The sequence below is a fragment of the Mustela nivalis genome (assembly GCF_964662115.1).
Source record: "Mustela nivalis genome assembly, chromosome: 1".
Classification (NCBI taxonomy): domain Eukaryota; kingdom Metazoa; phylum Chordata; class Mammalia; order Carnivora; family Mustelidae; genus Mustela; species Mustela nivalis.
The window spans coordinates 163,992,307-164,020,140 of NC_139020.1; the positions used below are offsets into that span (position 1 = coordinate 163,992,307).

The following is a 27,834-nucleotide window of genomic DNA, read 5'->3' on the forward strand; positions in this document are numbered from 1 at the left end:
CACGTATTGCATGGAGCACTGGGTTTAGTGCATAAACAATGAATTCTGTTACGCTGAAAAGAAATATATATATATATATATATATATATATATATATATATATATATACACACATATATATATATGTAAATCCTGCAAATAAATACTCATAGCAATGTTACTCATAATGACATAGAAGTGTTAAAAACCCAAAATGTCCACCAACTGAGAAATGGATAAATATGTAAATCCAACAATATTGTATAAAAAGGAAAAAATCAATAAAATCCATAAAAAGGAACTAAGTACTAACATCCTACAATGTAGATAAACCTTGAAAATATTATACTGAGTGAAAGAAGCTGTTTAAGAAAGGGTTACTATATAATTCCACATATATAAAATGTCTAAAATAGGCAAATCCACAGAGACAAAAAGTAGATTAGCCTGGAGCTACGGAAAGGGAATTTGGGTATGATGATGAAGATGTTCTGGAATTAAATAGTGCTGATGGTTACACAACCTTGGAACTATACTAAAACCAGTGAATTGTATACTTTAAAAAGGTGAATTTTAAGGTATGCAAATTACATCTTAATTTAAGCCCCAGCTAAATACATATCATATCAATCTCTTGCTCCCTACTCTGACTCATACCTGGAAATTATCTAAACTCACTACTGGTCCCAGCATAACCTGTTTAATTCCCAAATGGCGTAAATAGTAGAACTGCTTATAACTCATTACTTGGTATGACCTCTTTCCTGACCTTTAGGCCAAAGTTCTTCCCCTAAGCTTCTTCCCATCCAGAGATGAAATTTCTATGACTCTAATAGCACAATTATTCTGCTTTCAGAGTCAAGAAGTAGGAAAAAAAACCCCACAGATTTTCAATTTAGACAAACATTCAAATCCTCACTTACCACTTTCTATCTGTACGCAACTCTGGGGAAGTTACTTTACCATCTGCTTATATGTAAAATGGCAATAACACTTCTTTGTAAGTGTAAGAATTCAATGAGAAAATGTATGTAAAGTGCCTGGTCATTTTAACTTTTCAATGTCAGTTCACTCCTCAGTTTTGTAAAATGGAAGCTGACATTGGCCCCAACTGGGCAGATACTATGCCTCAATGTAAAAGCTGTCCTCAACCAGTATAGAACTCATGGGATCTAGGGACATTTCAAGGGTATAGATGATTAAAAAGGGGGCAAATGGGTGGGACATCTTTATATGTGTTTAATTGGGAAACTGATTCCCAACCTAATGCAATTCACAGGCTCATTACATTATGCTCTGGGCCTCTCTAGGCAGGGAAATGGTTGTTAGAAGAATGAAAAGGCACACTGCTCCAATTACCATGAATGCAATGCATTACAAATAAACATATGTTTCCAGTGACAGAATTGAAGAGATCTGTTATGGAGAAGAGCTAGGAAGAAGCATGAGCCACAAGTCTGACTCTAATTTTTCACAAAGGAGGTAAAATTACAACCTTGCCACTTCTACCTGTGATGACAGTTCTAATGGTAAGGACACCACTGAGTTTATTACAGTGTGGAGACTTGCTGCCCAACAACAGGGCCTCTTCCACTCCCTTACCCTTTTGTTTCACACAAGCATTACACATATATCCAATACTCTAAGCCAAGTAAGAAGAAAAAAATAGTGTCACCAAGGCTCTCTCTAAACAAAATTACTTCTAAGTGTATGGGCTTCACAATTGCCATAGCTACCATCCAAACACTGCTGTGTCAGTCAAGGATGCAGAGTCTAGAGGAACCCAAAATTCATTAAGCAGTACTAATCCAAGTGATATTTATAATTCTTCATTAGTCCTCGTCACTATAAATATGATGTTCAAGTCCCTTTACAAAGGAGCCCTCACCTCTCAACTCATATCATCTAGCATTCCTCTTCCTTCCTGTTTTCATCATACAGAATATCTAAACTAAGAACATAGTATTACCAAAATAATAGTGTCTTTTCATGCTTTCCTGCCGCATTCCTCTACCTGAAATGCCTTATCCCCTCCAATCTCCTAATCCACCCAGTGAATTTGTATTCTTCCTATAACTCTAGGTCAGATGACTCCTCTTTAATTAATCTTTCCCATTCTCCTACTCTAGACAAAATTATACTTCCTCCATTCCCTCATGGTGGTCAGAGGATAGCGTGAAGGCCTTGCATACACCAAGAAAATGTTAAAGGTGAGGGGTGCCTGTGTGACTCAATTGGTTAAGCGTTGGACTCTTGAGCTCGGCTCAGGTCATGATCTCAGGATTGTGGGATCGAGTCCTACATCAGGCTCCATGCTCAGTGAGGAGTCTGCTTGAGATTCTTTCTCTCCCTCTGCCTCTCCCCGTGCTGTCTCTCCCAAATAAGTAAATAAATAAATCTTTAACAAAATAAAATATTAAAGGTGAAATTTTGCTCATCCTAGTTATGCCATTCATAATCTTTCACAAAGTAATACTTACACTTATAAGAGATCTTCTAAGTCTAATAAATTTCAAGCATATATTTGTTACATAATCCTTTGCTTTAACTAAAACCTCAGGTGGAAGCTCAATACATACACAACAAATAGAACCAGAGCTGTTCTGGTTGTAATAATAAACAGTATCCAAAGTATCTCCTACTTGGGTCTTCCCACAGTAGGCCCTGAGGATGATCAATGGAACCACTAACTCCAATCCAACTCCCTCTTTTTATAAATTATAAAACTTTGATCAAGAGAAGATTAAGGGGCACCTGGGTGGCTCAGTGGGTTAAGCCGCTGCCTTCGGCTCAGGTCATGATCTCAGGGTCCTGGGATGGAGTCCCGCATCAGGCTCTCTGCTCGGCAGGGAGCCTGCTTCCTCCTCTCTCTCTCTGCCTGCCTCTCTGCCTACTTGTGATCTCTGTCTGTCAAATAAATAAATAAAATGTTTAAAAAAAAAAAAAGAGAAGATTAAGAATATATAACAATTTAGTATTAGGGCCACGACCCAGGTCTCCTGCCTTCTACCTCTATTACATGTCATTCTTGATCTCCTACTCTTGGGGGTAAAAAGCTACATGAAGAAAAGTGGTATGAGAGAAAAATAAGAGGCTTAACTAGCCTTAAAAATTCTATGGGAGCTTCTTCCATTAGCCTGCCAGCTGGAGCAGAGGATATGCCAGTATAATATCTACCTTGAGACAGTCTTAATGACTGGCTGCTAAGAGATTCATTGGGGAGGCAGAAAGGGCCTAAGGGACTGGAAGTGGAGAGTGGGGAGAGGGGGTTGCCTGGTTAGGAGGCTACTGTTTGCAGGGCCAGCTAAGAACTAATTCTTAGAAGGGGGCCACCTATACTACAAGCTTTCAGGGTCTTCAAGAAGACCCCCTTCCACCCACAAAAAAGAAAGGAGGAAAGAAAAAAAAAAGCAAAAGGCACCTCACTGACAAAATGTAATTTCTATGTGATGTGACTGATTTGGATTCAAGATCTAGGTTAAATTCTTGTCGGCAATTATGAGTTGCCTGACTAACCTGTGATCATCAGTTTTATGGCTTATAAAATCAACACAAAAACACTGATTTCAAATGAGTATTATCTTGATTAAACAAGATAATATAAGTAAAAGCATTTAGGCAGTACCTGGTATATAGCAGGCATTCAATAACCAGTATTTCTTTTCTCCGCCTATGTTAAATAGAGCCCTTTCTGTTCAAGTTTCTTAAAACATAAAAGCCTTTGATATTTAAAATACTGCAATACTGAGTAATTATACAACTCATTATGAACTGAAAGCTATGACTGCCCTCAACCCCCAAAATCCATATGCTGAAACCCTAGTCCCCAGTGTGATGGTATTTAGAGGTAGGGCCTTTGAGAAGCAATTAGATTTAAATGGGGTTGTAAGGGTAAAGCCCCCCATAATGGGATTTGTGCCCTTTTAAAAGTTTGAAGAGTCCAGAACTCTCTCTCCACCATATGAGGATATAGCAAGAAGGCAACATCTATAAACCAAGAAGAGGACATTCATGAGAATGTGATTATGCCCTTACCCAGTAAATTCCACTCCCGGATAGGGAAAGAGCCTATATTCACCAAAAGACATATACAAAAATTGTTCACAGCAGCATTTTTCATAACATTCCCAAACTGGAAATAACTTAAGAATCTACAAACGGCAGAATAAATAAATAAATTATGATATATTCAAACCATAGAATATAAGTGAGCAATGAAAAAGAATGAAGTAATGATCCATATAAGAATACAGATGACTCTTGGGATGCCTGAGTGGCTCAGTGGGTTGGGCTGCTGCCTTCGGCTCAGGTCATGATCCTATGGTCCTGGGATCGAGTCCTGCATCAGGCTCCTTGCTCAGTGCAGAGCCTACTTCTCTCTTTGCCTCTGCCTGCCACTCTACTTGCTTGTGCATGCTCTTGCTCTCTGACAAATAAATAAATAAAATATAAAAAAAAAAAAGAATACAGATGACTCTCATGAACATAATGTCAAACAAAAGAAGTTAGACCGAATACTGTTTATATTGCATGGTTCCATTTATATAAGCTCAAGTCAGGCAAAATTAATATATGGTGAAGGTAGTAAAAATAGTGGTAACCTGTTAGGGGAGGAAACGTAATGACTGAGAGGGTACCAAAGAAGCTTAGCAGGTACTAGTCATATTATATATCTTGACTTGGGTTGTACTTTGTACTTTGCAAAAACTCTTTGGGCTATACACCTTTATACTTCAATGTTTAAAAATTTTTCAGGAAAAATAAACCTCTGGAAGAGATAACAGATTGAAGGTCATAAGGTCACAGAGGTCCTTTAGCCTAGGACTACACCCTCTGACTTCCTTGTATCCATTCCTTCTTCACTGTCGTGGTCCCACTATTCCAAGCCTCCAGTATCTCAGAGATGAATGACCAAAACATGCTCCTAAAGTCTCCAGGCTGACACAAGTTCTACCTCCTCCCAATTTTCAATACTGCCTCCAGATACACCTCCCTTAGGAAGGCACTTATCATGATCGAATACTCCCTTGGACCAAAACCTTCACTATTCCCACTAACTATAAGATAACTCACCATTTGCAAAAGTGATAAAAAGCTAACAAAGTCTATTCACTTCCCAAGGTTACCCCCATTCCATCCTCCATCCTTCCTCACTATTTCCTTGGGGGAAAATAGTACTTTAGAAAGTTCTATTTCAGGGTACCTGGGTGGCTCAGTTGTTAAGCATCTCTCTTCAGCTCAGGTCATGGTCCCAGTATCCCAGGATCAAGCCCCACATTGGGCTCCCTGCTTGGTGGGGAGTCTGATTCTCCCTCTCCAGCTCCCCTGTGCTTTTTGTGTTCCCTCTCTCACTATCTGTCATAAATAAATAAAGTCTTTAAAAAAAAAAAGAAAGAAAGAAAGTTCTATTTCATCTTCAAATGATAAAGATTGGCAGCAAAATATAAAGAATAAATCCAGCTTCTGGGAAAAAAATAAAAGTAACTTTATTTCTCTATTCTTGGTTTCTTACATGAGATAGTAATGGCAAAAATCATTTCTTTTCACATAGCACTTTCATAATCTACTTTATTTCAATGAAGTCTCACGACAACCCTAGAAAGCAGGCATTCTCACTGACATTTATGCATAATGACACCAAGGCTCAGGTGAACACTAAGATTACTATCCAGTTCTCATACTCTTGGGATTCTCTGCAATAGATGAGATTTATTTCTGACAACTTCCTACTATTCTTCTGAGCATCTCTCTCACCCGATGTCTACTCCTCCACCACCGGGTGTCTATTCTATATTCTTTCTCAACAGAGTATTGCTTTCATAGTGTGGTTATAATCCTCAATATGCTGCCTGAGAGCACCATAGTCATCCTCTTATAGATATTAATAAATTCCCAGAGGCCTCCAAGATTAGAAAATTGTTAAGATCCAAAGAACAAATCTAAAATGTGAAAAGTTTAAGCAATTTAAGAAGAGGTAAGAATAATATTTAGAGGAGTTTATCTGCTACCCCCAAGAAATTTGTATTTCTGCAACAATTTTTGGAGGCCTACTATAGGCCAGTGTGCTAAAAGCTGAGGCAAAGAATGAAACAAGGCCCTTGCTCTGAAAAAACTCTCAACCTAGTATAGACCCCACATGTGTCAGCCCTACATGTAATGCTGACTTTATTTTTTTTTTAAGACTTTATTTATTTATTAGAGAGAGAGAGAGCAAAAGAGCACAAGCAGGGGGAGCTGCAGGCAGAGAGAGAACAGGTTCCCCGCTGAGCAACAAGCCCAATATGAGGCTTGATCCCAGGACTCTGGGATCATGACCTGAGCTGAAGGCAGACACTTAACCAACTAAGCCACCCAGGCAGCCCTGGAGTACTGACTTTAGCTCAAAGAATCTAACTCTTGGCTCCACAATCACAGAAGTTTTTGCTAAGTTAGATCAAATACCCAAAAAGACCTTCTAGCCACTGTCATCCATTCCTCTACATCAACAATGAATGCCCCATTTAAAATCAAACCACCAAGTAAGCAAAATCAACAAGTAAATCGCTAAAGTCCAGAGCAATCGTTTTACATATTTATAAACAAACATTAGGGAAAACATTCAATCTTACCTGTACTCATAGAAATACATATTAAAACACTCAAATATAGCTTTTATACCTATTAACACTTAAAAAAATAATAAATGTCCTGAAGAGTGGTAAAAAGGTTGATGGACTACAAACTGTAAAAACTTTTTATAGGAAGCAGTATAGCTTCTATCAATGTTAAATATATTATAATTTTTAAAAGATTTTATTTATTTATTTGACAGACAGAAATCACAAGTAGGCAGAGAGGCAGGCAGGGGGGGGGGTGAGGATGAAAGGAGGCTCCCCACTGAGCGGAGAGCCTGATGTGGGGCTTGATCCCAGGACCTTGAGACCATGACCCGAGCCGAAGGCAGAGGCTTTAACCCACTGAGCCACCCATGAGCCCAAATACATTGTAATTTTTGATCAAATAGTTCTTTTCCCAAAAATTGAGAATGCCTATAGCCTTACTATGAAAAACATAAGTCAACACACTTCTCTAATAGAAATATAATTGGATAGGGGCACTTGGGTGGTTCAGTTGGTTAAGCAACTGCCTTAGGCTCATGTCATGATCCTGGAGTCCCAGGATCAAGTCCTGCAATCGAGTCCCTCATCGGGCTCCCAGCTCCTCAAGTAGTCTGTTTCTCCCTCTGACCTTCTCCCCTTTCATGCTCTCTCACTGTCTCTCTCTCAAATAAATAAATAAAATCTTTTTTTAAAAAAAGGGAAATATGATTGGATAAATCATGGTACAATAGCTATGAAAAAATATCTAAGTAACAACATATAAAAATTATTTATAAGCAGAAAAAAAATTATAGCTAGACAACCACCACAAATATATAAAAAATATGTTTGCATATGGACAAATACTGGAAGAGAATATGGAATAATGTGAAGCAGCTACACTATTACTATGGTGGTATTATGAGAAAAATATGTTTTATTTAAAACTTTCTTTAATTATGTTGATAGAATAATAAATCCCACTTTACTACACTGCTTGTTTAATTGACTATCTTCCCCAAAAAACTATAAGCTTTGCAAAGATGGGTCAACATCTCTTGTGCTCAGTATTCTAGCACAAGTTCCTACAGAATAATTCATGAAAGAATGAATGAAATACATGGGAAACCTCACAATAAATGTCCTCAAGAGCAGAGGGGAAGTGGACCGCTAGAAGTAAACAAAAGGTTGATCTCTATGTGCCTCTTTTTTTTTAAGCTCTTAATATGGGAAAAACCAAACCAACCATTAAAAAATCTCTGGGAAGTCTTTATTTCAAGACCACTGCAGAGATGCTCCTAAAAGGTCTGGAGAAAGACACAGGATGCTGGGAAGTAGACAGAATATCAAGGTATTCCCAGGATTTGGTGGGTAGGGGGACATACGGAATCAAAAGGGACAAGAGCTTCATATCCTTTTCCTACACCCAAATTCACTGTCCTTTAATTCTCAGAAACTTGCACATAATTAAAGCTGGAATTAAGGGGTGGAATGTAGCAAAAGGGACAGGTTATGTAGGCAAAAAGCAGGCAGAAAAAAAAAACAGATCAGCAGGGAACAGTCTTTTTGGTAGGAACTTAAGTCTGATAGCACTCTGAATTTTGGCTAAGAAATAAATTCCCAGGTACAAAGGAAAATAAGAAGCTTTAAAGGAATTGAGCTCTGGAGAGAAAAATCCCCTTTCCTAACAACTTAAAATCAGTCTGAAATATACCAAGGAAACCAGAAGGATTCTAAATCATAAAAATATTATAAGCATTAACAAAAACACATAGGGAAAGGAGCTAATCTTTAAGTTGTTTTTCAACCAACCTACACGGTACCTGTTATAGACCATACAGGCTCTTTCCAGCTTAAGCAATTTTTTTATCCATCCTTAGTGCTTTCAGGCAAAAGCATCATAATTGACTAATGCAGAGCTCAGAAAAGGGGCACTGAGTAAGCAGAAAACAGCACAAAGAAGAATCTAGATTTTTAGATGTAGCTCTACCTATTTCACGTTGTAACTATAAGTGAATCACCATCTATCTACCTGAGCCTTGGTTTCCTAATCAAAACAGGAAGTTATACCAACTTATAAGATTAAGATAACAAGTGAAGGGACACATGCAAGTCAAAGCATATAATAAATTACCAAGATTTACTTAAATGTATGACCTTATTACAAAATCCTAAATGCTACAATTTCTTTCCAGGGTCAAAGTTAAGTTGAGTGCATTTTTTTCAACCAAATGGGAATGCATATGCTATCTGAAAGCTATAGGAAAATCAGTCTTATCCCACTTTACCAAGTTAACTCACAGTTTATTCTTTCAAAGAGTAGACTTTTCATGAGGGCAAGTGTAATAAAGAATGCTTCTCTTTCCTCACCCCCCACATTGGTGCTGAAATTCCACTATTCATTAGGTAGGATTAGAGATGTTTTTCTATTTTCCAGCTCTTTTTACAAAAAGGCAAAAACCTATGAAAAGTTATTGCCAATAACCATTAACAACTCCTAGCTAAGCAAAGATTAACTCAGTCTGCTGAAAATATATTAAAGGCCAGGAAATAGGGAAGCCAACAATAATTTGGCCTCCAATTGCCAAGAACCACCTGACTTCAAGGAGGTTCCAACCCCCAATGTCTCCAACCACCAAAATTTCCCAATTCCCACATTTCAGCACATAAAAATCATCCAGACTAGTTCCTGCACTAAAAAATAAGACCTCATGTCCCAGTTTTGTTTCAGAAAATATGTTCACCTCTGGAATGGGACCTAGGTCATTCATAGGACATGTGTCCATGGAAAGGCATCGACAAGGAGAGAAGGCACAGAAAAGTGGGGGGAAAAAATTCACCACCTCCACAGTTGATTATAATCAACAGCCTTGATTCTAGAAAAAATATATTTGCTCCCCTAAATTCCTACTTCTCATAACTAGATAAACTGTGCATGACAATACTTAAGAGGAAATTAAGTGGGAAATTCTTCCTCATATCAACTCTCAATCCCACTTGTTACAATAGTTTCAATCCATATATATTTAAATCTGTGTGGTACAGTTTGCAATTTGACCTCACAACAATCCTATGAAGAAAAAAGGGCAGGTATTATTACTACAGCTTTAAGGATAAGGACATTAAGATTCAGAAACTTGCCATGCCTGAATTCACCTGGGCCATCTGATTCCAAATCTATGCTTTTCAGAACACCATGATGCTTCTTGAGGGCTTTTGGCTCCATTCTTTCCAAAGAATACCAGTCTCAACCTTCCTGTCATCACTTTCCATGGCAATGTTCACTGGCTTTTTGTGTAAGAACGCAGCAGTTTCTGCAAGAGAAACTTGAGGCAGCATTAAAGGGAAATCATTAAGCTAAATATAAATATCCTTGAAAACAAAGAAGTTTGTTACATGGCTGGAAGAACTGATATTCTTATCCATTTTCCAACTAGATTAGCCATCCACCTAGTTCTATGGCTCCTGCATCTCCATAGAAAGTATAGTAAGTCCATAGAAAAATATACAAGACCCAAAGTCAAAGACCTGAGTTCTAGTCTTGATTCTATCACTTCCTGGCTATGCGAGCTTGAGTAACCTCTCCATCTTAATTCCTTTATACATAAAATGAGAATAACATAAATTATGCCCCACAAATATTACTGTGTGGAGGACTGAGACAACGGATGTGACAGCACTCAAAGAATAAAGTTTCTACTAATAAGCCATCTCAAAAACTTCTTCCCGAGAGACTGTTTCAAAACACTAGTAATCAGTGTTTTCTAAACTATATGCAACAAACCACTGTAACTAAAATGAAGAAATATTCATTTAGGTTTGTCCTATTTTTCAGAATTATTTTTGGTGTCATGGAAATCTGTCTACAAATTATTTTACTTGACTTGAAGTCTTCTATAAATACTCATATGGTAAACTGTTGTCTTAAAGCTGCTGTGAAAATCTGCTCATCATGGTGGAACATTTACTGAATCTCTCCATGTCCCAGACACTGCATTAGACATTTTCAGTTTGACTGATTCTCGTAAGAACCCTTTGAGATATATATTTATTTCCTCCTTATAGCTGAAGAAACTGAAGTTCAGAGAGAACAAGAAACTGTCCAAAGTCAAATGTGTGTTTATGTCATTGAGGATAAGAAACAGCAAGGTGTTTAGTGGCAAGAAATTTGAAACAAACACTGTTATTCAGTGATCACACAGAATGTTGGTTAAGAGCATGGACTCAAAGTTGGACAACCTGGGTTCAAACCTGGATTCACTATGAGCTTTAGCTTCCTCATTTGTAAAATTAAGTTCATAATAATAATAACCTATTTCATAACCTAATAAATAAGTTAATAGCATCTACTTAGAGCACCACTTGTCACATGGTATATCCGATACATTAGGTATTATTATCATCATTTCTCCCACACTGCATACCCAAACTTCTCTCTTTTCACTGCCCTGAAACCTGTATGCTACCTAGCCTAAATCTCCTCTACATACACATTACTCATTACTGTTATTATGCTTTTGCTCTTTCTTTTCCTTTTAAGTGAAATGCCTCTTTCTTTCCTCATTAATCTAAATCTCACTCAGCCTTCAAAGGCTAGCTCAGATCTACCCCTTATATGAAACATTTTCTGATTTCATTAGCCCACAGTAATTTCTTCCTTCTCTGAAAAACTCTTCATAATGTCAATCTAACCTGTAGAAATCACTTGGTTTCTTTCTTTCTTTCTTTCTTTTTTTTAATCACTTGATTTCAGTGGGTGGGAATGCATGTTAGTGCAGCCACTTTGGAAAAAAGAGTGCGGAGGTTCCTCAATAAATTAAAAATAGAGCCACCCTTTAACCCAGCTATTGCACTACTGGGTATTTATCCCAAAGAAACATATGGAGCGAAAAGAAGGGCCATATGCACCCCAATGTTCATAGCAGCAATGTCCAAAAGAGCCAAACTGTGGAAAGAGCTGAGACACTTTTCAACAAATGAATGGATAAAGAAGATGTGGTCCATATATACAATGGAATATTACTTAGCCATCCAAAAGGATGAATACCCAACATTTGCATCAACATGGATGGAACTGGAGGAGATTATGCTAAGTGAAATATGACAAGCAGAGAAAGTCAATTATCATATGGTTTTACTTATTTGTGAAACATAAGGAATAGCATGGAGGACATTAGGAGAAGGAAGGGAAAAACGAAGGGGGGGTGGTGAGGAATTGGAGCGGGAGACAAACCATGAGAGACTGGACTCTGGGAAACAAACTGAGGATTTTAGAAAGGAGGGGGTGGGGGGATAGGAGAGCCTGGTGATGGGTATTAAGGAGGGCATGGATAGCATGGAGCACTGGGTGTTATACGCAAACAATGAATCATGGAACACTACATCAAAAACTAATAATGTACTGTATGGTGACTATCATAACATGATAAAAAAAATAAGTAAAAAAAAAAGAAATCACTTGATTTCTAAGGGCTTCTGTAGGTGATTTAACCCAAATCCCTAAATTTTGAAATAGAAATTGAAGCTTAAAGAGCTAAATTGCCTATGGTGACACAAAAAGTTAACTGGCAGAGTAGACACCTAAATCTGGATATTTTAAATGTTTGCAAAGCTCCTTCTACTCTACTCTCCTAACTTCTGTCTTCCTTGAAGCTTATATTCTATAATTATCTGATTCAAAGTATTAACTGGTCTTGTGGCCTTCATGGCAACTAACACACTGAAGTTAGTGAACTGTTTGCCAATTAACTAGCAGATCAATCTTTCCTGATGCCCTTTGGTCCAATGGTTGAAGTGTTAATACGTTAACACTCTGCAACACAGGATGCAATGGAACTTAAATTCTCACCATCAGGGAGTGATAGGGGCCAAAGAGGGAAACATATCCATATGTATCCCTGCATTTGCATCACAGGGTCCATCACATTCCACTGCACACCCTCAAATTTGGAGCCCTGCACCATGAGACTTGGAGCACAGCACACTCCAGCATGTCCCCCTGCCCTCCCCTCAACACACACAGCTCCCTCTCTGGATTATTACTGTAATCCGGAAGTATAAAAGAAACAATCTTCAGTTACTTTTTCATTATTAATATTAGGGCCCTTCAAGGATTTGAGTCTACAACAGAAAAGAGACCTCAATTTCCTTCCATAAAGCCCAAGTCTCTTTTTGCAGGATTACCTCAGGCTAAAGTTACTGCATAAAGTAGCTAGGTCCCTTGAACAAATAAATAAGAGGTATTTATCCTAGAAAGGTATTATAGCTGCACTTAGGAGGACTGGAATGGAAGAATGGTCCTAGACAGAAGGAAAAAGAAAGAACAGACTCTAAAATTTGAGAAAGGCTCAAGTAAACAAAGACATCCTAGTGCCTAAGCTGAAACAGGGAAAGAAAGAGAGAGCACATGGCTCTTCTCCAGAAAACAAGCATGGAGTGTTTATGCCCATCAGAAGAGGTGTTAGAGAGGGGAAGAACAGGTACATCATCAGCCTCTTATAAGGGAGGCCAGTAAAAATAATTAATGCGTTTATAGCATTTTACAGCTTATAAAAAGATTTTTATATGTAGCACTTTTTAAAAGATTTTACTTAGGGGGTAGGATTATGGACATTGGGGAGGGTATGTGCTTTGGTGAGTGCTGTGAAGTGTGTAAACCTGGTGATTCACAGACCTGTACCCCTGGGGATAAAAATATATGTTTATAAAAAATAAAAAATTATATTAAAAAAAAAAAGATTTTACTTATTTGAGACAGAAGGATACAGAAAGAGAACATGAGCAGGGGGAGAGACAGAGGCAGAGGGAAAAGCAGACTCCCTGGTAAGCCAGGGCCCCATCTCAAGGCTTGATCCCAGGACCTAGAGATCACGACCTGAGCCGAAGTCAGACACTTAACCATCTGAGCCACCCAGGCATGCATATATATGCATATCATTTCTTAATGAATAATCACTTTTGTTAACATAACTCTTGTTTATATTTATAGGGAGCTGAATAGTTGCTTTTCCTCATCATTCGTATTTTCATAATTTTTTTCATAAGTCATTGGATGATCCAATAAATAATTACTGAAAACCTTCTCTCTCATACCAAATGCTGGGGACATCAAGGTTAAAGTTATAGTCATTGGGGCATCTGCCTTCAGCTCAGGTAATAATCCCAGGCCCTGTCTCAGGCTCTCTGCTCAGCAGGGATCCTCCTTCTCCCTCTTCCTCTCCCTGTCAATCTGCCTACTTGTGGGCTCTCTCTCTCTCTCTAATAAATAAAAAAAATCTTAAAAAAAAAAAAGTTACAGTCATTGGCCTCAAGGAGATCTCAGCGTTGAAGATGAAGAGATGAGAAGACAGACAAATAAAATTTGATTATAAGTTAATCACTATGAGATAAACAAACATATTATAGATTCTAACACAAACTAGAAGATAGTAAAGGAGTAAGTCTAGTCCTGACTCTAAAATAATCAACAACTGAATTGAGTCTTAAAGATGATCCAGGCAAAAACACAGAAGAAGACTTTCAGGTAGCAGGAGTAGTATAAAGACATAGAGACATGGCAAATTCAGTTAAACTTAAGTAGTTTGTCATGGTTATCAAAGTGGATGGAGAAATCAAAGAAAGGTAGAACTGAAGAGGTAGGCAGAGTCAGATCATGAAAAGCTTACTGTGTATCTCCTTTCAACACTTTTCCATCAGTCACAATGCTGTTTAGTTCTCCAGAATTATCCTTAGGCTAACCCAAAGGAATTTCTCATGAAAGAGGGGAGAAAAAAAAAAAAAAGGCAGCTTGGGTGGCCCAAGATTGGAGTGTTTGCTGGACAGGGAAAAAACAAAAAACAAAAGCAGGATTAACTTCAGAAAAATGAGCTCCAGGAGAGCTGAGTGTCAATACAGGCCACAAAGGAGAGCTTTGGTCCATAATTTTATTCCATTTGCCTTTATTCTGCTCAAAGCTACCATAAGCCAGATAATACTTTCCGGTATTTGTAGGCTGCTGTTGGATCTCATTCAGAGCTAAATCTCTAAAGAGTTATGATTTGGACTGGTTGAAAACTAATAAAGTCAATTTGCATTTCATAGAGCATAAGTAAGAGCAAAAGCATCCTAGTGCTTGTATTTGCAGTGAATAAAGATGTTTTCCAACATATACCTCTTATCCTCGAATACTTTTTCTTACCATTGTTCCCTTCTACCCCTTTTGTCATTCTCTGGATCTCTCTCTCCTTAGCTCAATTTGGCAAAGATTTATTGAACTTAAACTATGTGTCAGACATTGCTGGATGCTAAGGATATAAAAATGAATAAAACATTAAGACTGCCACAAAGAATTCTTCATCACACAAATAGATCATTGTTTTGAGTCCGGTGATAAAGATAGCCATATGACTGAAGGAGGGCATGAAGGGGACAGAAATGCCCAATATATCCAGGGGTAATAGAAGAATTTCTGAAAGAGAAATATTCATCTCAGTCTCAAAAGGTACATATGAGTTCAGTCAAGAAAAGGAAGAAAAGAGAACAACAATTGCATGTGGAGTGAACAGCATAAACCAAGACAAGGGGAAGGAATGCCATAATGTGTGTTAGTTCAATAGTTCAATATTGCTGTAAATTGAAGTTTAGGAATGGAAATGGTTAGGAGACTGAAGAAGAAAGCACAGGTCAAATCATGGGAAGGTGATGAACTTTACTTATCAGACATGGGATAGACATGAAAAGCTTTAAGCAAAGGAGTGAATGAGTCAGACTTGTATTTTAAATAGTTCATTCAAGCTATTAAGTAGAAATCATTATGAAACTTATAAGAGTTCTAGGTGAAATTAATGAGAACTTGAAATAGGCAACAGTCAGTGTCCTCAGTTGAGACAGAGAATAGAGGAGATAAGGAATTCAATACTGGAACAAATGACCTTGAGTTGCCTGTAACCACCCAAATGGAGAAATACAGCAGGCAACTAAACATGTACGTAAAGATCAGGACAATGTTCTGCTCTGAAGGCTGAGGTGTGGGAACTGATTGCATTTAGAAGATAAATGACATCTTGAGAGGAGATGGATCAGGGAATGTGTGTAGAGTGAACAAAGAAGTAGGCCCTTAGGAACACTTATATTTAATGAGGTAATCAAAGAAAAAGAACAGGGATACCTGGGTAGCTCAAGTTGGTTGAGCGGCTGCCTTCAGCTCAGGTCATGATCCCAGGGTCCTGGGATCGAGTCCCGCATCAGGCAACTTTCTCAGCGGGGAGCCTGCTTCTCTCTCTGCCTCTGCTTGCCTCTTTGCCTGCTTGTGATCTCTCTCTCTCTCTTTTTCCCTCTGACAAATAAATAAATAAATCTTTTTTAAAAAGAAAAGAAAAAGAACAAAAAGAGTGAGAAGGAACTTTAAAAAGATATGAACAAAGATTGCCATATTCAGAAGTGAAGGGACTTCCAAATGGAGGATAAAGTGTCAAACCAATCCATGAAAGTATAGATTGACACCTTCCTTTGGATTTAGCAAGAACAATCAGTATTATAGAGTAGAAGCCATCAGTGCAGAGGGGGAAATATAGCATAAGGGAGTAGAGATAAGAGTGAGACTTCTATTTCACATCTGGAAGAGTGACTAAGGTGGAGAATAGATTTTGCTTGTTTCTTTATTTGCAGTGACAGAACAACCAGCAGAAAATGAAAGAATGAACAGAAGGGAAAAGAAGAGGTAGAATTTAGAGCAAAGACATGGAGGAGGGAATGGGTCTTTTTTAAAACAAGACAGTATCCTCATGCTCTGAGAATGGAATAAAGAAAATGATCATTGAGGTAAGACAGAGAACAACAGGAACATTCTAAAGGAACTGTGAAATAATCACATGGAATCCTAAAAGCTAACTATGTGTTTAGAAGAGTGTAACCCAGGATATAGCAAAAGTTTAGGATTAAGAGAGTAGTGACAGGGGCACCTGGGTGGCTCAGTGGGTTAAAGCCTCTGCCTTCAGCTCACCTCATGATCCCAGGGTCCTGGGATCCAGCCCCACATTGGGCTCTCTGCTCAGCAGGGAGCCTGCTTCTCCCTCTCTCTCTGCCTGCCTCTCTGCCTACTTGTGATCTTTGTCTGTCATGTAAATAAATAAAAAATCTTTTAAAAAAAGAGAGAGTAGTGACAAATGAGTCTGAAAAGATAAACTGGAGCATGTTGTAAATAAGCTTCATGAGCAAAAATGTGTTAGAGAAGAACATTAAAAGAAATTACAAGATTTGTGGATGCTTTTGTTTAATACTTTGAATGCAATGTGAAAGATAGACTGAATAGGAGAAAAGAACACAGACATAACTTTTTTTTTAAGAAAAAGATTTTATTTATTTGACAGAGAGATCACAAGTAGGCAGAGAGGCAGACAGAGAAAGAGGGGGGGAAGCAGGCTCCCTACCGAGCAGAGAGCCCAATTCAGGACTTGATCCCAGGAATCTGGGATCATGACCTGAGTCGAAGGCAATGGCTTGACCAACTGAGCCACCCAGATGCCCTGCACAAACATAACTTTTTTTTTTTTTAAGATTTTATTTATTTATCAGAGAGAGAGATGGGGAGAGAGCGAGCACAGGCAGACAGAATGGCAGGCAGAGGCAGAGGGAGAAGCAGGCTCCCTGCCGAGCAAGGAGCCCAATGTGGGACTTGATCCCAGGACGCTGGGATCATGACCTGAGCCGAAGGCAGCTGCTTAACCAACTGAGCCACTCAGGGGTCCCCAAACATAACTTTTAAAGCCATTCTGATTCTCTGTTCCTTCATTTCCCTCTGTAACCACCCTTCCCTAATTAGTCACAAGTGAAACTGAAGCACTGCTATTTTAGAATTTATTTATTAAACAAAATAAGGATTTATGTGGTCCTGTCCATAACTGTTAATCAGCTGAGTCTAATAGGTAATATCTCTCTTATTTAAAAAAAAAAAAAAAAAAAAAAAATCTCTCTTTCCCGTCACGGTTTGCGTGGAGTTAGTTCGTGGGTCTGGGAGATCCAAAAACTGAGATCTTCTTTGCGCCCCGACAGCTGCACCCCACAGCTCTGCAGCCATCACCATGCCACAAAATGAATATATTGAGTTACACCGGAAGTGCTATGGCTATCGTTTGGATTACCATGAGAAAAAGAGAAAGAAAGAAGGTCGAGAGGCTCATGAACCTTCAAAGAAGGCAAAAAAGATGACTGGTCTGAAAGCTAAGCTCTACCATAAACAGCACCATGCTGAGAAAATACAGATGAAAAAGACTATCAAGATGCATGAAAAGAGAAACACCAAACAAAAGAATGATGAAAAGACTCCACAAGGAGCAGTACCTGCATATCTACTGGACAGGGAGGGACAGTCTCGAGCTAAAGTACTTTCTAATATGATTAAACAAAAACGAAAAGAGAAAGCGGGAAAATGGGAAGTTCCTTTACCCAAAGTTCGAGCCCAGGGAGAAACAGAAGTATTAAAAGTTATTCGAACAGGAAAGAGAAAGAAGAAAGCATGGAAAAGAATGGTCACTAAAGTCTGCTTTGTTGGAGATGGCTTTACTTGAAAACCACTTAAATATGAAAGATTCATTAGACCAATGGGCTTACGTTTCAAAAGGCCCATGTAACACATCCTGAATTGAAAGCCACCTTTTGCCTGCCAGTACTTGGTGTAAAAAAAAAATCCTTCATCCCCACTATATACAACTTTGGGTGTTATTACCAAAGGTACTGTAATTGAGGTGAACGTGAGCGAGTTGGGCCTTGTGACACAAGGAGGCAAAGTTATTTGGGGAAAATATGCCCAGGTTACCAACAATCCTGAAAATGATGGATGCATAAATGCAGTCCTGCTGGTTTGACAGCAGTTCGAGACAAGTAATTCCTTATAATTACTGAAGACTACACACCAATCAGGAAAAGAACCATTCCTGTGGTGGTTCTGGATACTACCAAACAGCCTTACGCATCTAAAGTCATCAAGAGAAGCATTTATTCTATTGTGAAAAACATTAAAATAGACATTTATTAAAAAAAAAAAAAGCTAAAATTATATTTCCCTTCAAAATATACCAAAGGAAGGGGCATCTGGCTGGCTCGGTCATTAAGCATCAAGCTCCGCATCAGATTCCCTGCTCAGACTGAAGCCTGCTTCTCCCTCTCCCTCTACCCCCTGCTTGTGTTCCTCTCTCACTGTGTCTCTCTGTCTGTCAAATAAATAAATAAAATCTTAAAAAAAAAAAAAGTCTTCAAAAATTTTGCTTTAAAGAAGTAGCCTTCAATTTAAAAAAAATATATATATATTCTTCATCCTCGAAGTGTGCAAAATAGACAATAAAATTACACCATAAGGGAAATCAAAAAAAAAGGAACAAAGATAAGGAAGGATATAACAATCACTAGTAAGGCTCTTTACCCTCTACAAAGTGCTTTTCCAAAACCTTATTTTATTCAATTCTCACAACATCACTATGGGATATACATGTTTTCACTTCCATTTCACACATATGGGAACTAATTTTTGTCTGTGTTATTCTGGAACCTAGAACAGTGTCTGGCATATGGTAATTCCCCAATGAAAAATGTGTCAAATAGAGGGAAAAGGGGCTCAGAGAGGTTTTGTAACTCTGATAGGGTCATATAGTTAAGGGTGGGGCTGGGCCTCAATCCTGTATGTTCACATTGTTTCATGGTCCTGAAAAGAGAAGAAAAGGGTGCAGTGATTGAATATAATCATAATCTGCTTTACAATTTTATGTAAACTGATTAAACTTCAGAAATGCCTACTACTGAGCAACAAACACCAAGGCCATTATACTTTCTGTAATTCTTACTTATGTTGCATGGGCATCTTTTGAGTTCAGAAATCTATGGTATTTGTACACTTTATTCTCTCCGTAGGTCACCTGCCCTATTATAAGTTACTTCCTTCTGCTGCACAGAAGTAGTATCTGCAGGACAGAAATGCCCTTTACGTCATCTTCTCTTCTCTCTAGAAAGCTATATGTAGCCTTCTGGTATTCAATTGCTTCTACGTAGAAAGCTAAAACAAAGGATGACAATGCCACCAAGAAGTATGTAGAAGATCTTATTCACAGGATTCAGAAGGGCAAACACAGTGTGAGTACCATTAAAAACCAAAAACAGGATGCAACTCTCCATACTGAGGCCACTATGTTTAACCATGTTTAACTATGTCACTCCCTGTAATGAATATGATCCTGAAAAATATATTTTTCATATATATATGTATATATGTATATGTATATATAAAATTTTTATAAAGTGAGCAATTTCAAAAGCAGTAGGGTGCTTACTATTTAAGTGAATCATGCAGTAAATCCTTTTGCAAAAGAAACCTTTTTTATTAACAAAAAGTAATCTAATTTTTCTGCTGGCAAATTTGTCTTATGTGTGCAGGACTCTACCAATTTAGGTTAAGAAGCTGACATTTCAGCTTAACAGCTATTAATTACTGGGCAAATGATTACTTTCATGAGTTTGTTTATTCATCTATGAAATATTATTTCTACTTTTCAGGATCACTGTGAGGATAAAATGAGACAATGTGTATACATATGTTGTATAAATTGATCAGCAGCACAGTGTACATGGCAGGGATCAAGAGATGAACTCTGTCATGTTTACAAAAGTTCTTAGATCTATCAGGAAGACAGGAATTTAACCACAAGTTCCCATCATGAGGAGGTAAGAAAGAGGTACTAAATGGAGCGTACTCAAAGATGAGCTTTTCATCAAAAACATGTTTAGTCATTTATTGACGTAGGCCTCTTTTTCCAAAGATTTTCAAGCGTTATGCCATAGAGTAAATTATAAAGCTTTTTAAAGAAAATAGCACATAAACTGTAACATGGAAATAAGTAGTGCTGTAAAGGATCTTAGTGTCTTTTTCAATCCTATCAACTGACAGATTTTAGAAAATCAAAATCCAAAGAGGCAAAGTGGTTTACCTAAGGATATACAATGGCTCATTTTTAACAGTACAACATTTCTAACATATCTTCATTTCCTAGGACAGCCCACCTCTTTGTTCCCATAGTACCTTATGCCCATTAATTACCATCCTATAATAAATCTTACTTAAATGTCTGTCCTCTCCCCTACTGTGTGGGAAGATTCTAGTAAACAAGGCCTATGCCAAACTTATCCTTATATCCCTAGCACTTGGCTTGTGTTAGATATTCAACTGCACTAAACATGTCCCAGTTAAAACTGTCTTACCAGGGATGCCTGGGTGGCTCAGTTGGTTAAGCAGCTGCCTTCAGCTCAGGTCATGATCCCAGCGTCCCGGGATAGAGTCCCACATTGGGCTCCTTGCTCCGCAGGGAGCCTGCTTCTCCCTCTGACTCTGCCTTCCACTCTGTCTGCCTATGCTAGCTCTTGCTCGCTCTCTCTCTGACAAATAAATAAATAAAATCTTTAAAAAAAAAAAAAAACTGTCTTACCAATGTGAGGGAAGGTATATAATTCTGGAACACTTACTGTTTAGACCTCCACTACTTTTTGCTAACATAATTATAGATCTGAACTTGGGTATAGAAAGACAGGAAGCAATCTCAGGTAGACAGGAACACTACAGTAAAAATGTGCCCCTGGAAAGAAGGTCATCATTGTACCACTGTCCTACTAACTTTATTATATTGTTGGATTTTGATTACCAGACTCTCGAACAGTCTTTCCTTCAACCATTTTACAATGACCTTGGCTGAAACAGTAACATATAAGATAAGGCAATGGTCCGTGTGACTCTAGTGCGGTGTTCATGTGGCTCTTTTTAAAATATTTACTAAGCATTCCACAATGAATCTTTAAAAGAAATAGATAAAAACAGTATTTTTAAGGAGAAAAGGCTTATATTTGAGGGACCTGTCTAAAGAGTGACTTAAGAGTAAAAAAAACCTCTTTGAGAAAGACATGGTCGCAGCTACAGTGGAGTCCTGGATGCCCTGCTCTTGCTCCCGACTCACCCTTGTTTGCTCTCCTCCAGGAACAAGTCAGTCAGGAAGCCGCTCCACAGTCATATTTTTTAAAGGCACTGGGAAGACACCCTGGAACCAGAGATGGCGATTCACCAATTTAGAAATACTCTACCCAGCTGCAACCTAAAATCTTGGGAAACAGTGTATACTAACCTGATCACAGGCGCAAAGGAAAAGAATCTCAAAGTGAAAGGACTAGTACCGATACCTACCAAGATTCTGAGAATCACTACTACAAGAAAAATTGCTTGTGGTTAAGGTTCTAAGACTTGGGATTGTTCTCAGATGAAGATCCACAAGCAACTCATTGATCTGCATAGTCCTTCTGAGATTGTTAAGCAAATTACTTCCATCAGTATGGAGCCAGGAGTCAAGGCTGAAGTCACCATTGCAGATGCCTAAATCAATCTTTTAAATAAATTATCAGTTGTTTAAAAAAAAATAATAAAAGAGAGAGAGAATAGAAAGAAACTTGAGTTGGAGTCAGAAGATATAAATTCTAGTCCTCATTCTCCAACTTCTTATTTGAGCTTGGCCAAATCATTCCATTTCTCTGCACTACTACTGCTCTTTCAGGTTCTTTCAAGTTCAAATGTTATAATTATAAAAGTAAAAAGTCCCTATCAATCCTTGAAATGGAGAAAGATAAAAGGAAGGTAGAAAGATAGTAAAATAGAGGGTAAATTGGGGTAAAAAGCTTAGTAGAGAGACTGAAGTTCTAGATTGTAGTTCTGGTTTTGTCATTAACTAGCTGAGTAACCCTGAACAAGTCATGTTCCCTCTTCAGATTATATTTCTTCCATTTGTAAAGTACCCAGATCTTCCAGCTCTACTAATCTAAAATTCTAAGCTATAGCCTATGGCTATTAAGAACAATGCAATTTTGTAGAATCAGTATATTTGTGTTCACAAGTCAGAAACAGGGCATACAGATAAAATATTTAGTAGACAGAAGCCTCAAATTTCACTTGAGTTTTCCCCCCAAGTTCTAATTCAAATACTGTTCTAGAGTCTCTCACAAGCACTGGTCCAGACTACTGTACTTTGAAATCCCCTATTCTTTTTTTTTTTTTTTAAAGATTTTTTATTTATTTATTTGTCAGAGAGAAAGCGAGCGAGATCAAGCACAGGCAGACAGAGTGGAAGGCAGAGTCAGAGGGAGAAGCAGGCTCCCTGCGGAGCAAGGAGCCCAATGCGGGACTCGATCCCAGGACGCTGGGATCATGACCTGAGCCGAAGGCAGCTGCTTAACCAACTGAGCCACCCAGGCGTCCCGAAATCCCCTATTCTTAATGATATGTCCAAAGACAGACCATAAAAGCATGGAAAATAGGTGCTGCCTAGATAATGCATCAGTCCAGTTTCTTCATGGTCTCTCTCTTTTCTACCACTGTACTTTCCTTTTACTATCCACTCTCTGGACTGAGTCAAACCTATCTCTTTTGATACAAAATCTTCAAAGTTCAGTTCAAATCTTGATACTTGCATGAAGCACTCCCTTCTCACTGTAGCCCACATCCATTTTTCACTCTTTTGAACTTCTAAAGTACTACAGTGCTGTGGCAGAGATTCAATATTAGTAAAGAGCTTATTACGCTTCCCGTATAGCAAAGGCTCAATAAATCATAGTAGTGTGGTTGCCACACCTTTAGCACTAATCACATATCCTTTAGTTCAGTGCATCTGAAATTTAATGTGCATGTAAATCACCTGGACATTTTATTCAAATGCAAATTGACTCCGTAGGTATGCCGACCTGATAAGCTGTAGTTCAAAAAGCTGCCTGGGGCACTTGGGTGGTACAGTGGGTTGAGTAGTTGAGTGTCCCATTCTTGGTTTCCCCTCGGGTGGTTATCTCAGGGTCTCAGGATCAAGCCCCAGGTTATGCTCAGCAATCAGTGTACAGTCTGCTTGAGATTCTCTCTCCCTGTCCCTCTGCCCCTCCCACTTATGCTCTCTACCAAAAATAAATAAATAAATCCATTTAAAAAAAAGAAAAGTTCCTGTTTGACCCCAATACTGTTGATCCAAGGACTATATTCTTTGAATAAAAGGGGTAGTTTTTGTAAACTTAAAAAAAAAAAAGTATGAGGGAACCCTTCTACACTGTTGGTGGGAAAGCAAACTGGTGCAGCCACTCTGGAAAACAGTATGGAGATTCCTCAAAAAGTTGAAAATAAACTCAGCAATTGCACTACTGGGTATTTACCCCAAAGAAACAAATGTACTGATCCAAAGGGACACCTGCACCCCAATGTTTATAGCAGCAATGTCCACAATAGCCAAACTATATAAAGAGCCCAGATATCCAACAACAGATGAATGGATAAATAAGATGTTGTGTATATATATATGCAATGCAATATTATGCAGCCATTAAAAATGAAATCTTGCCATTTACAACAACGTGTATGGAGCTAGACGGTATTATGCTAAGCAAAATAAGTCACAGAGAAAGACAATTATATGATGTCACTGATACGTGATATGGAATTTAAGAAACAAGGCAGAGGATCATAGAGGAAGAGAGGAAAAAATGAAAAACGATGAAACCCAGAGAGGAAGACAAACCATAAGAGACTCCTTTTTTTTTTTTTTTAAGATTTTTTATTTATTTATTTGACAGATAGAGATCACAAGTAGGCAGAGAGGCAGGCAGAGAGAGAGAGAGAGAGAGAGAGAGGAGGAAGCCGGCTCCCCACTGAGCAGAGAGCCTGATGCGGGGCTCGATCCCAGGACCCCGGGATCATGACCCAAGCCAAAGGCAAAGGCTTTAACACACTGAGCCACCCAGGCACCCCAAGAGACTCTTAATCATAGGAAACAAACTGAGGATTGCTGGGGGGAGGAGGGTGGAGGGATGGGGTAACTGGGTGATAGACATTAAAGAAGGTATGTGTTATAAGGAGCAAGGGTATTATATAAATATGACTAATGAATCGCAGACCTGTACCCCTGAAACAAATAATACATTATATGTTAATTTTTTTTTTAAAGTGTGTTATCTTATTTGTCCACTTGAACAGAAAAATCTTCAAAGACATACTACAACTCCTTTTTCTTAGCATATACACCCCATAATCAGAAGGTGCTCAATAAAACACCTGTGGACTTACCATATCTACAGTCCCCAGAACATCAGATAATCTCTAGAATGTCTGTGCTATGCTGATTTTCAAATCAAACATTGAGACATGCTATTGAGATGGAAAAGATCACTTGGTCAGTGGAATTGAATTGCTGAAAATGGAGGCAGGGGAAAATCTGAGATAAAACTTACCTCTTCACCAGTGAGAGTGTAAGATGCAGAAAAAAAACAACATACAAATAGACATTTGTTCCTTGTTTAAGCACAAAGATAATTAGAGTTCAATATTAACTGCACTTTAGGTATGAACCTTAAAAGAAGACACGCATTTCAGGCAAAACGTATATATATTTAAAATACTAGTAACAATTACTAATAAGGGATTTCATTTTTTAGTGGAGTAGATACATTTTTTCAATGATTCTTTACCATGCAATTAATCTAAAGATCTCAAGCAACCAATGAAAACACATTTTAAACAAGAGACAGACAACCTCCAATTTTCCCATCAACTTAGTCTGTGGAAAAGTCCCCAAATTCCATTGTCCACAATTACACTGATAAAAATTTGAAGGAATCTGCTATATATTAAGGTTGCTCTGAGAAGCTGCCAACTTTAAGCCCTTCTTTTAAATCTCCAATTATTTAAATGCTTCTTAAAACCCTCTTTATTTTAGCAATCTATAGTTCAAATGGGACCAATATTCTTAAATTCTACCAGGAAGCTACACTCTGACTTCCTATTCAAGCATCAGGAAAATAATATTGGGCATATATGACACCTGTTCACTGAATGCTATCTAGATAGATAGCTTAAACAGTGAGACAAATTTGCTAAAATTTGCCATTAGAGGAAAAAGCACCTTTTCAAGTCACTGTGCTTGTCATAAGCAGACATCTGCTCCTTAACTTATAGAGAACTTTCAATAAAACCATTCAAAAATATTTATCTGAGATGCTTTTAGCAAATTCAGGCAAGAAAGAAAACAAAATCTGCAATCCTGAGAGTTGCTATTAAACATAGAAACAGAGAAGCCATCAAATGCCATCAAGCACTAGACTCAAACTGGGTTTATGAGTTTTAATAAATCAATGTTATTACTACAAAGAAAATCAGAAAACAGTTGGGAGTCAGCCCAAAGGAAAATGGCTTCTATTACTTCCATCAGAAGTTTAGTCCCCAGGGCAAGGCAAATTTTCTGGTTCATGCCAGGCAGGCAGTTTTCCTAGAGAAAAACACTATCCAAAAAGAGTTTTGAATCCTAAGCAAAAGAAGCAGTTAGTACTAAACACAAATCTCAGCAGCTACATCATGCCCATACAAATGAATATCTTCCTACCTGTTGGTACCTAACTGGTAATTAAACCCAAAACAAATGTCTTCATCAGAACAGATCAGGACAAGCAAGGTACATGAGTGTCAGATTCTTGCATAAAAAATGAAGCACCAATATTCCCATTTCTCTCCTTTTCCTGGCCTTTCTTCAAGACTCATCTTTTAGGGGCACCTAGGTGGCTCAGTTGGTTAAGTGTCTGTCTTCGGCTCAGATCATGATCTCAAGGTCCTTGGATTGAGCCCTGCATTGGGCTCCCTGCTCAGCGGGAAGCCAGCTTCCCCCTGCCACTCTGCCTACTTGTGATTTCTGTGTGTCAAATAAATAAATAAAATCTTTAAAAAAAAAAAACAAACTCATCTTTTATAAAGCTTTCTCCAATAACTCTGGCTCTCACAATCACTCTTTTTACTGAATGCCTAAAACACTGGTCTGAAATAATAATTGTAGAATAATTTTTTTTAACTGTTCATGTCTCCATTTTGTCTCTAAATTTCAATGTGAGTTCTTGGTAAGGCCCCTACTCTGCCTACCCTGTAGAGGGAGCCTATTATTAATATTGCCAATAATATAATAATAAGGCAAACATTATTGGCAATAATGATAATATATTATTATTATTATATATACTGTGAGGCAATACAGCATAGTGGAATGGCAATACTGGAGTCAAATGGGCCTAATTCATATCTTAGGTCAACTATTTGCTGGCTGTATGACTGGGAACACGTTACTCACTTTTTGTAAGCCTCAGTTTTGTGTTTAGAATTTAATGAGACATATATAAGAGCACCTAGTAAGGGTCTGACATATAACAGTTGCTCAATGAAACTTAGTTACCTACCTTTCCCATTTAATAAGCACTTGTAATTTAAACTAAGAATAATCTTCCTATGGGACTACCAATGGTACCATCATATACTCTTATATTTTCCTCATACACTCTTGCCAGTGCCTCTGTCATTTCCTAACAAAGGTCCCTTAAGATTTTCTACTCCATTTTTCTGAGAAAAGGCAACTACACAAGTCACCCAAATGACTATTCAGAATGGTCATATTAGGAGCCAGCAGGAGTGCATCTCCGTATCTACATCTCACTTCCCTTACACCCACGCCAGTACTCCCTCCCTCCAAGTCTCCCTGTGAGAAAATGAAAGAGAAAAAGCAGTAAAGCAGCCAAAAGAGGAAATGGAGAAAAACAATTCTGTGGTCCCTCTGTGCCTCACTCTCAGGAGGAAGCACTTGGGTCCAGGCTCTTTACCTCAACCTTTCTGAGAAAGTAAAAAATAAAACCCTTCCCATATTCCTGAAGAAGAAGCAACCCAGACTTCTTGCCTCTTCACTTCTTCAAGCCCTTCACCAGTCAATTCTTCCATCACCACCAACCCCAACCATCCCCTGGGCCAACTTCCTGCTACAGGACATAGAACCTCTTTAACCTGATCTGTCTTGAATGAACCCCATTCATACTTTTACTAACTAGAGGTAACATTTTCCAGAAGCCCTCACCATTCTAAGTTGCAATATCCCAAGAAAGAAGAAAGAAAGAGAGAGAGAGAAAGAAATTCTCCAAGTTGCTGTCTACTGCATTAAGGTAGATCCTTTTATTTGTTTGTACCCCTTTAATGATCCAGAATATTTTACCTCAGTCATCATCTTTCCAGCTGGAAAAAACCACCTTCACTTTCACAACTCTCCCCGTCCTCCCACCCCACGGCCAGACACACACACACACACACACTTTTTTTTACACTAAAACAAAAACAAATTTAAAAAAACACAAATCCCCTTCCTGCTTCAAAAAACACAAGCATTTTATTATTCTTAAACGGACCTCAGCCATGCTCCTCTGCAGCAAGCTCAAGTACATACACCTG

General features: G+C 38.2%; 1 protein-coding gene and 2 pseudogenes across 3 annotated transcripts in view; 2 read left to right on the forward strand and 1 right to left on the reverse strand.

The window, feature by feature from the left end:
* The window catches only part of SYN2 (synapsin II), a 210,545-nt gene that overhangs the window by 181,575 nt on the left and 1,136 nt on the right, over window positions 1–27,834 (reverse strand). The gene's annotated exons all lie outside the window — the stretch shown is intronic.
* Window positions 17,491–18,370, forward strand: LOC309873635 (ribosome biogenesis protein NSA2 homolog pseudogene; annotated as a pseudogene). The gene has a single exon. The product of its transcript is annotated as a ribosome biogenesis protein NSA2 homolog pseudogene (transcript).
* LOC309842356 (small ribosomal subunit protein uS10 pseudogene) lies at window positions 21,471–21,970 on the forward strand (annotated as a pseudogene). Its single transcript has one exon. The product of its transcript is annotated as a small ribosomal subunit protein uS10 pseudogene (transcript).